At 34.1% G+C, this 15,868-nt stretch overlaps 1 long non-coding RNA gene across 1 annotated transcript in view; it reads right to left on the bottom strand.

Annotated features, from left to right (window-relative positions):
• The window catches only part of LOC138704803 (uncharacterized), a 98,778-nt gene that overhangs the window by 6,427 nt on the left and 76,483 nt on the right, over positions 1 to 15,868 (bottom strand). Inside the window, exon 3 of the long non-coding RNA XR_011333437.1 lies at positions 14,591 to 14,768. This is a non-coding gene — a long non-coding RNA (uncharacterized lncRNA). The remainder of the gene's footprint in view (positions 1 to 14,590; positions 14,769 to 15,868) is intronic.

The following is a 15,868-nucleotide window of genomic DNA, read 5'->3' as shown; positions in this document are numbered from 1 at the left end:
TTATTTAAAAGCCAGGAAAGATTTCTAAAGCCTCTCACTTTGTAATACAATTTTGTTCATAAAGGAATATGGTTTTTTTTTCAAAAGCCAGGAAAAATTTGTAAGATTTCTAATTTTGTTAAGAAGTAAGTTTATAGAGTAATAATAATAATAATAATAATAATAATAATAATAATAATAATAATAATAATAATAATAATAATGCAATTTTGTTGATAAAATAATGGGGTTTTTTAAAGCCAGGAAAATATTTGTTTAAAACCTTTAACTTTGTTAAGAAGTAAGTTTATAGAAAAATAATAATACTGTTTTGTTAAAACAAATAGTAGGTTTTATTCAAAAGCAAAGAAAGATTTGTAAGTAATCCAACTTTGTTCAAAAGTAAGTTTATACAAAAATGTAAAACCATTTTGTTTACAAAAATGCAGTTTATTCAAAAGCCAGGAAAGGTTTGTAAAACCTGTAACTTTGTAATACAATTTTGTTCATAGAAGAATGGCGTTTATTCAATAGGCAGGAAAAACTTGTAAAACCTCTTTGTTAAAAAGTAAATTTACAGAAAAATAATACAATTATGAATAATTTCAAGGGAAAAAATTGCTCCCGGACCGGGTGTCGTACTCGGAACCTTTAGCTAAACGTGCCAAGGCTCTACCAACTGCGCTACGCAAGAACTCTACCAGGCCCCGACTCAATTTCTCCATTTGTATTCACAGACCTCAAAGTGGGCTGACAACAGTCAAACAACCAACACTGAGTGCACACTAACTCTGTGTCACTTGAATTGTGTTTTTTTGTTAACGAACAGTGGAGTGTATTATGCAAATCTAGCTTTCAGGTATAACTCCCTGTAAAGCTGATTTGAATAATTATTGAGCTTCAATGTGGCCTTAAGGGCTAAAGACCGTTTGAATAATACTACTAATCTGGTTGAGTTTCACAAGATTAAACCTCAGCAATAATATCCACGACTACACAGGCTGGCTGTGAAAATGATTGCTATGTTTGGCTCAACATTTATATTTGTGAGTAACTGTTTTCTATTATCAACTCTAATAAAGGCAGACATCGAACATCTGTAACTGATCTTTCATTACGATCAGTACTGTTCCTTTCAGCTGCCAACAGCATAAAACTCCGTTTTGATGTACTGATAAATGAATCGCCCCATGCAGAAAGGGCTTCAGTCACAAATTTTGAAAAAAAAAAAACGAGATATCGATGGAAATAGTATCTTTATGGGTGGCTCCATCGGCCTGTGCAGAAAGGTATTCAGTCCAATGCTTGGAAAGATAGAAACTGAAGCGTCAGGCTCAGAGTTCTATGCAGAAAGAATGTAGTGAACAGAACGTTTTTCTTAGTTTTCTCAAAACTAGGTCTAATGGACTGAAGCCCTTTCTGCATGGGGCGATTCAAATAAAAATATAGCAAAATGATATTGTAGCCCTATATTTAAGTAGCTATAGAGTTTCTATTATTTCTGTAAAATAAATACCTATTTCTTTATTAATTAATAATAATCCAAGATAGTTCTGTAAACACTGAACGGGAATTCATTTCATGAACACTCGTACTAGTACTTTTGTGTACATTTTGTACGAGATTACCCCTTCTTCCAGTCCACCCTTATACAGAGCGCAGCCAATATCTGCATTCCGCTCTCGAGCTGTGGGCCGACTCGGAGAGCGCAAACCTTGTACAGGCCTGGTATACACCTTCGGTCGCCAAACTGTCTGGATCTCCGATCTAATTTAAGGATTTTTACCTAGATCTTAAGATATATTCAGAAAAAGAAAAACTGTTTAAAATACAAATTAGCAAGTTATTATGTTACAAAACTTTATTCAGCAGAGGAAACTGTTCTATTGCTCGTTGAACTGTTGTATAATGAGGCAACGACATTCCAAATATTCCTCATTGTTTAAACCTCTACTTGAATAGTAAGTTACAATAAACAAACACTTTCCACTTTTACTAAGGTAAAATATACTATTCCTCCCACAAGGAATTTTGCTAGGACTCTCATCCTTATTAGAACACCAATATAACCTATGACAACAACAGTGACTTGACAACTCTACAGCAAACACGATTAAGACAGCGGTACAGCAGCACTTTCACAAGCTGACGAAATTGAAGGAAATTGAACAGGTGGCCTTGTATTTGCACACAGATCATACTCAAAGACAAATAAAACCGGGGTGCGAATTAAGATTTCTGACGAGGGGGGGGGATAGAATCTTAGATAGAGAATGCCATACATAAAATTATTATTATCCTCATTCGATACGGCTCAACGCTTGGTCGCACTGAGTTGCTTGTCTTGCGTCTTGATTATAATAATAATAATAATAATTATACCCATGAGCAGGCTTAAGATAAGATGTGCAATTCCTAAGTTATTGATTGTTGTCAGCTTGCCGGTGATGATAGTACATCAATATTATTTTATTTGCTTGCTTTATACTTTGTAAAGTACATACTGTATACTCGTATTAAAACAATTATATTTTGTGAGGGAGGGATAGAAGTTATCCCTAGCAGGAATGTTAATATGAATTTATGAGAGGGAAATAATTTTCCAACAGGGGGGAAATCCCACCTCCCCCCGTTAATTCGCACCCTGAATAAAATTAATTTTATTCGTTACTTCTGGAAGCTGACAAAATCAAGTAATCCTGGAAAGCAAATACATAGCCCAGTTTTAATATTTACAGTATGTGTGAACACCTCTGACTGAGGTTCTGGCTGATATGTAGGCCTATATCTATTATGGCAGTACATCTCACTTGACGATGTGTGTCAGAGGAAGAACAATTGTTTGTATACATCTGAAGTCTGATTAGTGTAATATGTAGCTAGTCGGCGATTGTATGCAATGGAGGAGGAAAGGAACTGGCCACCCTACCCCATTATCTCCTGGCCTAGTTGCCTCATGAAGGATCCTTATTGGTGTCGCTTATGAGGTTCAAACCTATCTTCGGACAGTTGACTAAACAACAACAACAACAACAAACAACAGTATATGTGATCTACGCCGAAATTTACTCAATGTTTTCTTAAGGTAGGCGCACACTTACCGGAACGGATTCGTTCGGCGAGTTCGGATTTTTATTCTTTGCATTATTTTAAATGGAGCATCGCCCACTTGGCCGTTTCGCCTCTGTCAGCATGGCCGGATTCCGTCTAGAATTCTGTCCAGAGAATTCTAAACGGATTTCCGTACGGATTAAGATCGAAATAAAGAATGTCATGGCAATTATATCGATTGAAAGGTCTCCAATAGCGGTAATATTGAAAGTATAAATAAAATGGATGACGCGAAGCTTATTTGCTTAGCCCTACAGTATGAAGTTAAATTGAAGTGAACTTATTAAGCTCAATCACGATTATAATTAAACTTCAATTTGACTGCGTCCGTAAGAAATAGTTTAGTCTTTTCTTGAAAGTAGTTATTGTCTGGCAGCTCCTAATCTTCCGAAGTAGAGAATTCTGTTCACGGGGGACTGAGACAGTAAAAGAGGATGAATAGTGGGATGTTCTATGAGGAGGAATTGCTAGGATTTGGCTCTCCTGTAACCTGGTGTTTAGATTGTGATTGGAGGATAAGTAATTAAACGAAGATAATTTGGAGTAGAAGTGTGGAGAACTCGAAACAGAAGAGACAGCGAATGAAGTGTTCTACGGTTATTGAGTCGCACTAGAATAAATGTTTGAAAGAGGGTACAATATGGTTGGATCTACGAGAATTGCGATGAATCTGACACACACAAAGCGATGCAGTAGCAACATTAATTAATCTTAATCCCTAATGAGTTATACTATATTAGCAAGAGCCTATAGGGGTACGCGTACTACTGGTTGGGAAACACTATCGGAGACAATGACAATGGCCTCACAAATGAATTGAAGTGGTTCATTTTGTTATACTATGTTTCCTCATTTTCTTTATAAATAATGTGGAAGTCTTAATTAATGAACCACACTTGTTCCCTGTCGAACTGTGATTTGTTCCAATCGAGGACATTAAAAACATTTTAATAAACCCATCTCGACATATTTAAAGTTGTTACATAATGTGTTTATGTTTGTAATTCAACATTAGACGTTAAACTATGTATGTTTAAATTATTTGAATAGGATTTGTTTTTATAATAAGAATGTTAAATATGAACATACTTATGCTAAGAATTCAAGGGCACAAGAACTAAGAAATTGCTGACTATTGCTTGCCCATGGAATCAGTACAGTTTGCCAGGAAAATTAAAGCATTTACGATAGGGTATATACGCGATTATTTAAAACCATCTGGGAATGGAATGAGGAAGCACATTGTCATTAATTTTTACTTTCTCATTGCAAGAAGAGACAGTATCGTGATGCTGCAAAAATCTATTATTATTATTATTATTATTATTATTATTATTATTATTATTATTATTATTATTAGGCCTATTATTATTTTTGTTATTATTATTATGATCATTATTACCATTATTATTAGTATTACAGTTATTATAATTTTATTACCGGAATTATCATTATTGTCATTATTATTGTTATTATTGCCATATTATAATCATTATTATTATTGTTATCATTGTCATTATTATTATTATTTCTATTATTATTATTAAAGACGCTTTCATCTGCAGAAGTTAGTCAGCATCTAAATTCAACATGGACGAGAAATTATCGACCAATTTTGTCTGGAGCCATATAAAAAAAAAGGGTTCTTTTAAATGCCGTAAATCTTCCCTCTTCGAAAAAGTGTGTGTGTATCTGATGCCTACCCACTTCACTTGTGAGATTCGGGTTCCGCTCGTAAACTGCTAGAGCTTTTAATGAGAGGCATCCCGAGAAAAACGTAAGCCACCGATATCTAATAGATCTAATAAGGAAATGTGAAGAAACTGGTTGTGTGCAATAATGAAAATGGCTGCTGTAACAAATATTTCGGTTGGTTCCATACATAAAGTGCTGAAAATGAACAAATTTTTCCCCTACAAAATACAGAAGTCACCAACAGCTCAGCGAAGACGATTTTGATAGAAGAGCAGAATTTTGTGAACAGATGTCTTAGTGAATTGAAGATGATCCAAATTTGATAAAAAAATATTTTCTTTGGTAAAGAAGCGACTTTTTTCTTAAATGGATTTGTCAACAAGCACAATTGTAGGTACTGGGTCATTGAAAATCCTCATGTGTTTCGTGAAGATAATACAGTTTCCTCAGAAGATCAATGTGTGGGCTGGAATTTTTGGGGATGGTATTGTTGGACTGATTTTCATTGAAGAAAATCTGATGAGCACAACAGTTTTCAGCTCCATAAATAAATAGGATTTCTATTCTCTCTTGAATAATAGCAATAATTTAATACACGAACACAACTATTACAAGAAATGTTCAATAGTATTTGTAGCTTCAACTCTAATAAATAGTAACAACAATCGAGATTGCCAGGCAACGATATAAAACAAAAGATGTGAAATAAATAAACGAGGTGTATAAACAATTTAATGCTCTTAGCATAAAAATATAATAATAATAATTGATGGGCTTAGAACAAAAAGCAGGTAAGTGACATTATTAAAAAAATGAGGTAAATGCGTGTTGTGATAGCCCAAAAGGATGTTTCTTTGGGATAAAATCAGGTAAGTGATCACACTGTGCAGTGCTGCTATATGGGCATCATTTCACCAAACTAGTGTATAATATTTCATTGCATGCAGAACTTTAACTGTAATTTCTTCAAAACTAGGTTTCCGCCACTTACCTGCTTTTTGTTCTAAGCCCCTCAATTTAATAATAATTTATTTATTTAATCTGGCAGAGCTAAGGCCAGTAGGCCTTCTCTTCCGCCCAGCCAGACTCTAATTCTAATAGAATACAATTGGTTACATAGTTATTACGTTAATATCTAGACCATAAAATAACATGAAAGTAAATAATGAAAGTTGGATAAGTAATGTTAGTGTGACAATAATAAACATTGGTAAGAAATAGTGATAATAATAATAATAATAATAATAATAATAATAATAATAATAATAATAATAATAGACTCTAATAATAATAATAATAATAATAATAATAATAATAATAATAATAATAATAATAATAATAATAATAAGAATAGGGGTGCCATTTGAAATTTCTAAAGGGGGTGACTGGGGAGTGGGAGGTGAAATCTAAAATGCAATTAAGCCTGGTTTCAGACTTCCCCCTCAATATCTAAATTGACGAGTTTTTTGTTTAAATTGAATTAAATTTAAATAATTAGTTATTTAGACTGGGAAGTTTTGAAATGAAAGCTCCCTATATTATATATAACAAAATTAGCTATTGGCTCACTGATTTAAATAATACAAATAAATGCATAATTAAATACACTAATTTAAATATAACAACATTAGTCATTAGTTCACGAATCTCTATTAATTACAATAAATACAAATTCTGAATGAATCAAACAAAAAGCTTCTGCGACGCTCATTCAAACAAACTCGACAACTGTCCCTTTGATACTCTAACTGAGAGTGTTCGCTCAGAACTCTTCACGTCAAACTCCAGTACTTTGTATATCGCAAACCTATTTCCAATGTATTGGTCAATCAAATCCGAGCTCTAATTACACTGATCAACAAAATTAAACATTTTTTGTTAAAAGATAAAGAATGGGCAATTCTTATAGCATTTTTCGTGCTGATTTCAAATCTGTTTTCAAAATTCTTCTATCACACAGGGTTTTTGAGTAATTGTATGAAATGTGATCCAAACTTTTCTAATATTGATACCCTATAATATTTTACCTAAAATAATATTTATTTACCTAAAATGTGTGTGAAATAGATCTTAGGCTATACTTCTCTTGAGAAACATCTATTTTGAGTGTCCAGCAGTAGTCTGAAAGAATATTTGGGCTCCATTTTTCCTGGTAGCGCCTTTCCATACCAGAAAAATCCTGATGAAAACGCTCCCAATGTTCGTCGCTACTATCCGAAGGTTTTGAAGAAAGAAAAAAAATAGATGAGAATTCAAGAAGTTATTTTGAGAAATATGACACCCCATCAGCTCGCTGACAAGTTCTCTGTAATCTTCTGATCTAGAAAATAACAGTCTGTTGAATGATCCTTAAATTCCCGGCATATCATTGGAACTGGAAAAGCCACATGACGGGATCCTTTTAGCCAACCAGTTAATAGAATCACATGGAGCCCAACAGATTTCAGGGACACAGTTCATGTTCTCATCTATTTTGCAATCAAAAGAACACTCGTAAGGTCTTTTATTTAGTGTAGGCCTAATAAAATTCAAAGTTAACTAATCACAAATGTAACAAAAAATGTTTATGTGATATTTATACAGTATTTCGAGATATGTTTCACTTTATAAGATACTTTTACCACACTTAAAATTAGGACAAAGAAAACACACGTTATGAAACTTGTTTCATGAATGCAAGTTCCAGCTCAACTGAGAATTAATACCAACTCTCGCAGTCTTGTGAGAAATAAAATTTATTTTTATGAATTCTGACTTCAAGGGAACAATAATCTAAAGTTATAGGTCACTTGTTAAAGTAATAAAATGAAATATTTTAAATATTTTCTTTCCATTAGCATGTTAAGGACTGTATATAGCAATAAAAATGAACCATTTTTTCTAAAATTACAAACAAAAATGCTGGATGATAGAAAAAATCTAACTTCATTTTTGGAATCAGCAGATGAAATTAGATAAGAAACAGCGGAAATTGTACATTTAACAAAATCACTGTTGATCAGTGATCACACAGACTATTTCAACGCCTCGTTAATCGTTATTCCACTTTTGTTTAATTCAGAGAAAAACAAATGCAATATTTACGTAAATATACAATTACCTTCCTCTTTCCTGTAATTCCTCATATCTTGTTCGCGGAAAATTTTGCGTACAGACTTTATTTTATATCACTGTTCTCATATCAACTTAAAAAGTTGACAATTACGTAACTTTTAATATTATGAAAACCAACTTAAATCAGGCGTTGATTTGTGAAACGTGCTTGTCTGTTCAAAACTTAGATATAAACATTAAATGTTCTACGGAAACAAGTGAGATAAGAAATTGTCATTGTAATCCCTTTTCGACGAATATTAAATACATCTTCCATTGATTAGTGAGGGCACGACAATAGAAGGTGTCTATCACTTCACTTTAAAAGCATACAATTATTCTGTTGTGAAAGAGGAGATTGTGAGGATACCTGATAAAGTCAGGAAAGGAATGCTTCAAACAAATATAATTAATATTATTTTGATTGACATTTTTGGTTCCGATAAGTTGTAAGATTACTTAAAAGATTATATTACGGTTTCCGTCATTAACTTATCTTTAATTCATAATTGATGTTTCTACATAATGTGAGGTAGACCTACATTTCATAATTTATTGATCAGGACGTTTAACAAAATATTAATTATTTAATATATAAGATTTAACTAAATCTATATGTACAACCATATAAATGATAGCCAAATGTTGTTGAATTTAAGTGTGCATAATTGGTTTCATAGACAGACACTGACCAATCCATATTTTGGTATTTATATGTTATATATTTTATAAATATGTGTAGAGAGGGTTTGGAATTGCACGGGTTACATCAGCCGCTTGTTTATGGGATGACGTAAATTTGTTAGGAGAGAATCCACAAACTATTAGGGAAAACATGGTAATTTTACTTCAAGCAAGTAAAGAGATAGGTTTGGAAGTAAATCCCGAAAAGACGAATTGTATGGTTATGTCTCCTGACAGTTTGTCTCATATCCACAGAGTATTTCTTTTGTTTTGGCATGCTTGCAATGGTCTGTACAAATAAACAAGCACTGTTTAAATACCTAAACATTTAATGTATACCATGCCACCAAATCAAACTACAAAATACTTATGAGCTAATGGAATATACATTTATATTGTTATTCTATGAACTTACCTGTTTCCTAGATACGTGAAGCTACTCATCGTGGCTAACGAGAAAGACAGGCTACGGCCCGACGTCACATTCTTAGTCATAACACGGCCAACATTGAACAAGTTTATAAGTACAAATGCACGTTTAACATGAATTTAATAGAGCAATTCCTTTTTTTTTTTTTTTTTTTTTTTCAGAATTTTGAACATGTATTTATATTAGGCGATTGTCAAGATGACCATGACTGGACCATGATAATCACGTGACTCCGATTCGTGCCGAAGCCTGTCTTTCCCGTCAGCCACATTACTCACAGAATGACACAGCTGTGTGCTTTGCGTTGTTGTAACTGCGTGCAAACAGATGTGACAACATAAAATCTTAACTTCAAAATACTTTTGAGCACTACTGTATGTTTTCATAGATCCATAAAACTATATTCTTTATAACTCGAAATCAAGATATCTTACTTCTTTATAAATTGTTCTCTTTAAGGGTATATGTACGTGAACGACCACAAATATTATCAGAAAATGCAGGCTCTAAATTTCTAAAATTTTATAAGAAAATGAACCCACAATTGGACAAAAATTACAAGGTACCACAACAAGAGTTATTGGAACATAAATATCTGACAAAAGTATAAAAAAAAGTTACTAATAATATTTTTCAAACCAGTTTTATCAAAGTATGAAAAAAAAAAAAGCAAAAAATTCTGCAGTTACATCATTTGGTAACCATAACATTGCTATGGTCTCTCTGACATCCTTAATATTTTTCCTGCATGTAATAAACACTTATTTCTGAAAAGTAAACTACGTTCAGACATGTAGAGTTTTTTTATTTTAATGCAATTAATTTTTTATTTGTCCTATTATAAAATATATTAAAATTTACATAATGTTTGTGACCTAATTTTTCTATTTTCAAAGAAATGGGCATTATTGTAGTCTAACTTTTGCATAAATGCATGTTAAATCAGTGCACAAAATTTCAGAATTCTATCTCTAATGGTGTCCCGTGCCGTGGCGTCGTGGTCTAAGGCATCCCGCCTAGGATTCGCGTTACGGAATGCGCGCTGGTTCGAGTCCTCATGGGGGAAGAAATTTTTTCAAGAAATGTCGGCCAGTGTAAGGGACCGGTGCTCACCCAGCATCGTGATGCACTTGGGGAGCTACGATACGTAGCGAAAATCCGGTTTTGCAAACCAGCTATAACGGCTGGGGGGATCATCGTGCTAACCACACGATACTCCATTCTGGATGGATGATCGTCCACCTCTGCTTCGGCATGTGGACGTGAGGCCAGCAGCCGACTGGTCGGTTTTGGCCCCTCAGGGCTGTAGCGCCATGGATTTACTTTTTATCTCTAATGGTTGTGGGGTTATGAAATAATATGTATAAAACTTTCAAATTTTGGAAAATTTAATTTAAAGTAAAAAGTGAATTCTAAAAAAATATTATTAATAACCTTTTTTATACTTTTGTCAGATATTTAAGTTCTAATAAGTCTTGTTATGGTACCTTGTAATTTCTGTCCAATTGTGAGTTCATTTCCTTATAAAATTTTAGAAATTTAGAGCCTGCATTTTCTGATAATATTTGTGGTCGTTCACGTACATATACCCTTAAGTAGATATAAGTCATTAATTTTTCATAAATATATAAAAATATGAGCTTGTCGCATAACACTGGTCTGCATGGGTTTTGTTGTTGTTTTTTAAGTGGTTCTGAATCAGAATTTCATGCTGATTTCAAAACTGAAATTCGTTTTCGTGTACCACATCAGATTTTTTCGCTATTCAAAACTGTGTGTTTATAATATTTTTTGTAATATAGCAGATAATTATTATTTTTCTGCGCTTCACATTTGTTAAAAACAATTATTTCAAAGGCACGACAGTTTATAATTTAAACATTATTACTTAAAATGTGAAAAAAATCCTTTCTTCTAAATTGAGTAAAGATTAGTCTTACTATTTCCGTCTTTCAGTAGCTTAAAATATCTGCGGGTAAGACATTGGTTATTTATTCTTGAGGATTCTTATCTGTCTCCACCCAACATAACCAATAAATAGAAAGCTGAATTCCAAGTGTTTTCAGGTCATAAAAATTTACTGAAGGAAACATTTACTCTTTTAAGAGCTTGCTATTGAAACAACCATGAGAGAGTTAATTGAAACAGGGTTAGATATACAGATTTATTGGGAGTGCGATCCAGCCTGTGAGACTTCACATTTAAAATCTTTAAAAGTTATTTTAAACTTGGAGGTTCAGTTTTGTGTTAGTCATTGCTGTATAAAAGTGAAGTGTATCACCAAATCTCATTTTCCCGCAAGAGTACAGAATAATAGTGCTGTTTCATAGAAATGTCGAAACGTGTGAAATTAGGTTTAATGAAACAATATGTGAACGCTCTAGAATCAGCGTTTCTCAAAGTGTGTTCCCCGGAACCCCGAGGTTCCGTAAGCAACTCCGCCAATTCCTGATGTGTAATTATTTACTTTTTAATCTCTAAAATATAATGTTATAAAACATGAAAAAGAATAAGAACAGAACTATTACTGTTTATTCAGCCATTTATCAGGACAACAATGGGTACCGTTTGTTGAAATAATAGTAGGTGCGCGTGAAGTAACTTAAGTGTCTGGAACTAACACATTTTCCAACAATAATGCACGTGTGTAAATTGTAGGCTCCTACGGAATTCATTGAAAATTCTGTGAAGGATATTTCGCAGAGTTGTTTTAACGTTCCTTCAAGAAAACATAGGAAATTTCTTCTGGAGAGGAAAGACCATTATTTTGAAGTTCAAGGTGAGTTATGTGTTAATTTTGTCTCAAAGGTTATTTAATAATATCAAAAAATGATCAAATGTTTTAAAGAAAAATTGTGTGAGTTTTGTCATCCCTTCTTCAAAATTGTGTAAATAGAGGGCAAGACCGATCATATGTGTAACTACGTCATCGTATTTTTAATACAGAGTGATACCGATCCTAACTCTACTTTTTTTAATACAGAATGACACCGAATCATGGATCGGTGGCTTAAAACAGGACCATTAAAACAATCAACATCCAAGTGTGCCACTACAACTTCACCTATCCCTAAACAAGTATGTGGGTCTGATGAAGGCGAAATGGAAACACCAGGTTTTGGAAAATAGCTGCTCATCATCTGAAAATGTGAAGGAGCCAACATCCAAAACACAACATGAACCTGTAATTAAAAAACGTAAATATAATGAGAGTTGCTTAGCATTGGGATCCATGGATGCTGAAAATTGTCCTAAGTGTGTAATATGTGGCAGAATTTTACTTAATAGTTCGATGACACCTTCAAAATTACGTCGCCATTTTAAAACAAACCAGGCTCAGTTTCAGGACGAGAATATTGATTTCTTTGATAGGAAACGTCGTGAGTTACAAAATTCACAAACGTTTTTAGCTCAGACATCTTATATTACAAATGAAGAAGCAACAGAGGCATCTTTCATTATAAACTACAGAGTGGCTTAGGCAGGTGAGCCCCACACAGTAGCCTAAAAATTAATAAAACTCTTCGCGATTGACATGGTTAAGTGCATGATCAAGGAGGCTGAACATTTATCTTCCGTGCCGCTTTCAAATGACAGAGTGGCTCGTCGCATTCAAAACATGACACCTTATGTCAAGAAAGAATACAATAAAACCGTCGGCTCAGATCATGTCAATTTGCACTTCAGATAGACGAGTCAAGTGATGTAGCAGATCTGGCAGTTGTAGTAGTGTTTGTCCGTTACCATTATGAAGATACTATTGAAAAAGATATGCTATTATGTAAACTGCTGCCAGCTAATGCAACAGGATCTGAAAGTTTTTAGACATGTTAGTGAGTACTTGGCAGAAAATCATATACCCTGGGACAATATTGTGTTCATATCTGCACGGATGGTGCAAAGGCAATGATTGGGAAAACAACTGGTGCAGTATCGCACATAAAGTCAGTTGCAAAAAATTGCAAAAGCAGTCATTGTATTTTGCACAGTCAAGCTTTGGCCATATCAAAAATGCCACTTTCCCTAAAAAAATGTTCTTAATGAAGCAGTAAAAATCGTTAATTTTATCAAATCCAGACCACTAAATTCAAGATTCTTCAAAATCATTTGTGAGGACATGGTAAGCCTTCATAAATCTCGTCGCCCTGAGTAGCGCAGTTGGTATAACGCTGGCCTTCTGTGCCCGAGGTTCCGGCTTCGATCCCGGCCCAGGTCGAAGGCATTTAAGTATGCTTAAATGCGACAGGCTCATGTCACTAGATTTGGTGGCATGTAAAAGAACTCCAGCGGGACAAAATTCCGGCACACCGGCGACGCTGATATAACCTCGGCAGTTGCGAGCGTCGTTAAATAAACCATAATTTTTCATATATCTCTTACTTACTTACTTACAAATGGCTTTTAAGGAACCCGAAGGTTCATTGCCGCCCTCACATAAGCTCGCCATCGGTCCCTATCCTGTGCAAGATTAATCAAGTCTCTATCATCATATTCCACCTCCCTCAAATCCATTTTAATATTATCCTCCCATCTACGTCTCGGCCTCCCCAAAGGTCTTTTTCCCTCTGGTCTCCCAACTAACACTCTATATGCATTTCTGGATTCGCCCATACGTGCTACATGCCCTGCCCATCTCAAACGTCTGGATTTAATGTTCCTAATTAGGTCAGGTGAAGAATACAATGCGTGCAGTTCTGCGTTGTGTACTTATTGTAGGGATTCGTAACAAGCTGTTTTTTACGGTGATGGGTTGTTAGCCCTTCGCCCAACCCCCAAGTTGGAGGACCACCCCTTATCGGCTGTCCACGACTGCTTATTCAATATATTCGCAGCTACCCTCCATATCTGGAGGCCGTCTCCTCTATCCGAAACCTGAGGATGCGCCATGCCGTGGTGATAGGGACCCATAATACATGATTTCATATATCTCTACTTCTCCATACAGAAGTGAGATGGCTTTCTTGCAGAAAAGCTTTAAGTAGACTCTTCGAACTTAGGGCTAACGTGATGACTTTCTTAATTGATCACCATTTCGAGTTGTACGATCGTTTGAGTGACAAACAATGGCTCTTGAGACTTGCCTATTTAGCTGACATTTTTGTCAAAATGAACGAAGTAAATGTGTCATTGCAGGGGAAAATGCTAATATATTCACTGCAGCAGATAAAATCATGGCTTTCAAGAGAAAATTGTAGTTCTGGATGAGAAGTCTAGCAGGCCGTGAATTTGAGAGCTTCCCTGCTTTGAAAGATTTCCTTGTGGAGAACGAAGAAACTCTCCTAGAACTTGATGAAATCATTGAAGAATTTGTAAAGTATTTGGAGGATATGCGCCATACTATAGGCAGTAATTTCCAGAACAGAAAAGTGAAAACAATTCTCAAAACTTGTGGATCAAAAATCCATTTGACATCAAAGAAAAACCTTCTTCCCTCGCTTCTGAAGAATACGAAGCGTTACTGGAATTGACGTCTGATTCATCCTTGCAACCTCAGTTTAAGAATCTCCTTATGATGGATTTTTAGCACAGCCTGAGAAGAGAGTATTCAGTGTTATCACAGAAAGCTATTACAATTTACTTCCTTTTGTAAGTACTTACCTATATGAAACTGGGTTTTCTGTTTATACGTCTATCAAACTTAATACCGAAACAGACTGCATGCAGAACCAGACATGAGACTTCAGCTTTCCAACAGTAAACCCGATATTAAAGAAATATGGAGGCGTAAACAACAAAAACACTCGTCCCACTGATCTATTTCAAACAGATGTTCTTTCTGAAAAAAAAAAGAAGATTAAGTACCTGAAATTTAGTGTGAATTACAAACAGTGTTAACAATGCAGGTGGACATAATTTCATTTATGCTTGTTATATATTTACTGATCTCTATAACAGTAGCAAATATATTTCAGAAAAAATTATAATTTTTAAATACGAGTATGTACAATGTGTGAGTTCAAAAAACATGTTTAATGTTAGTGGTAAAAATAATCCAGGATTACTAATCTTTGTAATAACAACAAATACGGTTCAACAACATTATTTATAATTTTTAAATATGTATAACATGTGACATCAATAAAAATATGTAATGTTAGTGGTAAAAATACATTTGGTAATTTAATATTTGTCTGTAATAGGTATATATAATATATATACACACATCACTAATATTCCGCTGGGTTCCACAGTTTCATTTTGGATTTAAAAGGGTTCTGTGAGTAGAAAAGTTTGAGAAACGCTGCTCTAGATAAAGACAGTGAGTGCTTTAAGTATCGTTCTGTTAAATATCCCTCATTTACCTATGACAAAATTAAAGCTGGTACATTCATTGGCCCACAAATTCGAAAATTGATGGAGAAGCAGTTCGAGAATACAATGAGCGGAAATTTAAAGGATAGTCTACCTGTAATTCGTTCAGAAACGTTGTTTTTAATTTCATTTGAAATAAAAAATACCCAAATTATGTTAACATATTGACCGTTATGTTACAAAGTTTCAAACAGATTGGTTGGAACATGGATATCAAAGTACATTTCCGTCATTCCTATCTATATTATTTTTCTGATAATTTAGGAGATTTTTGTGAGGAACAAGTTGGAAGATATCACCAAGACATCAAAAAATCGAAATGAGATATCAAGCGAAGTGAAGTGGTAATATGGTGGCTGATTGCTGGATGCTGGATGTTGAAAAGGGACCACTCTGAATAACATTCGAGGAGGTCAAAAACGGGGAAATTTGAAGTGCAATATTGAGGTAAGATTATGAATGTGGTTGTTAATGGTTAATAGCAAATTGTAGTCCAGTTCTTCTCACAACATACTTTTTTGAAAATAATTATTTTTATGCCGTTTCACAAAGCTACAACTTCAT

Source organism: Periplaneta americana, chromosome 8, assembly GCF_040183065.1.
Source record: "Periplaneta americana isolate PAMFEO1 chromosome 8, P.americana_PAMFEO1_priV1, whole genome shotgun sequence".
In the NCBI taxonomy this organism is placed as follows: domain Eukaryota; kingdom Metazoa; phylum Arthropoda; class Insecta; order Blattodea; family Blattidae; genus Periplaneta; species Periplaneta americana.
The sequence above is the reverse complement of the archived record's forward strand: the minus strand, read 5'-3'. Positions and strand labels throughout refer to the sequence as shown.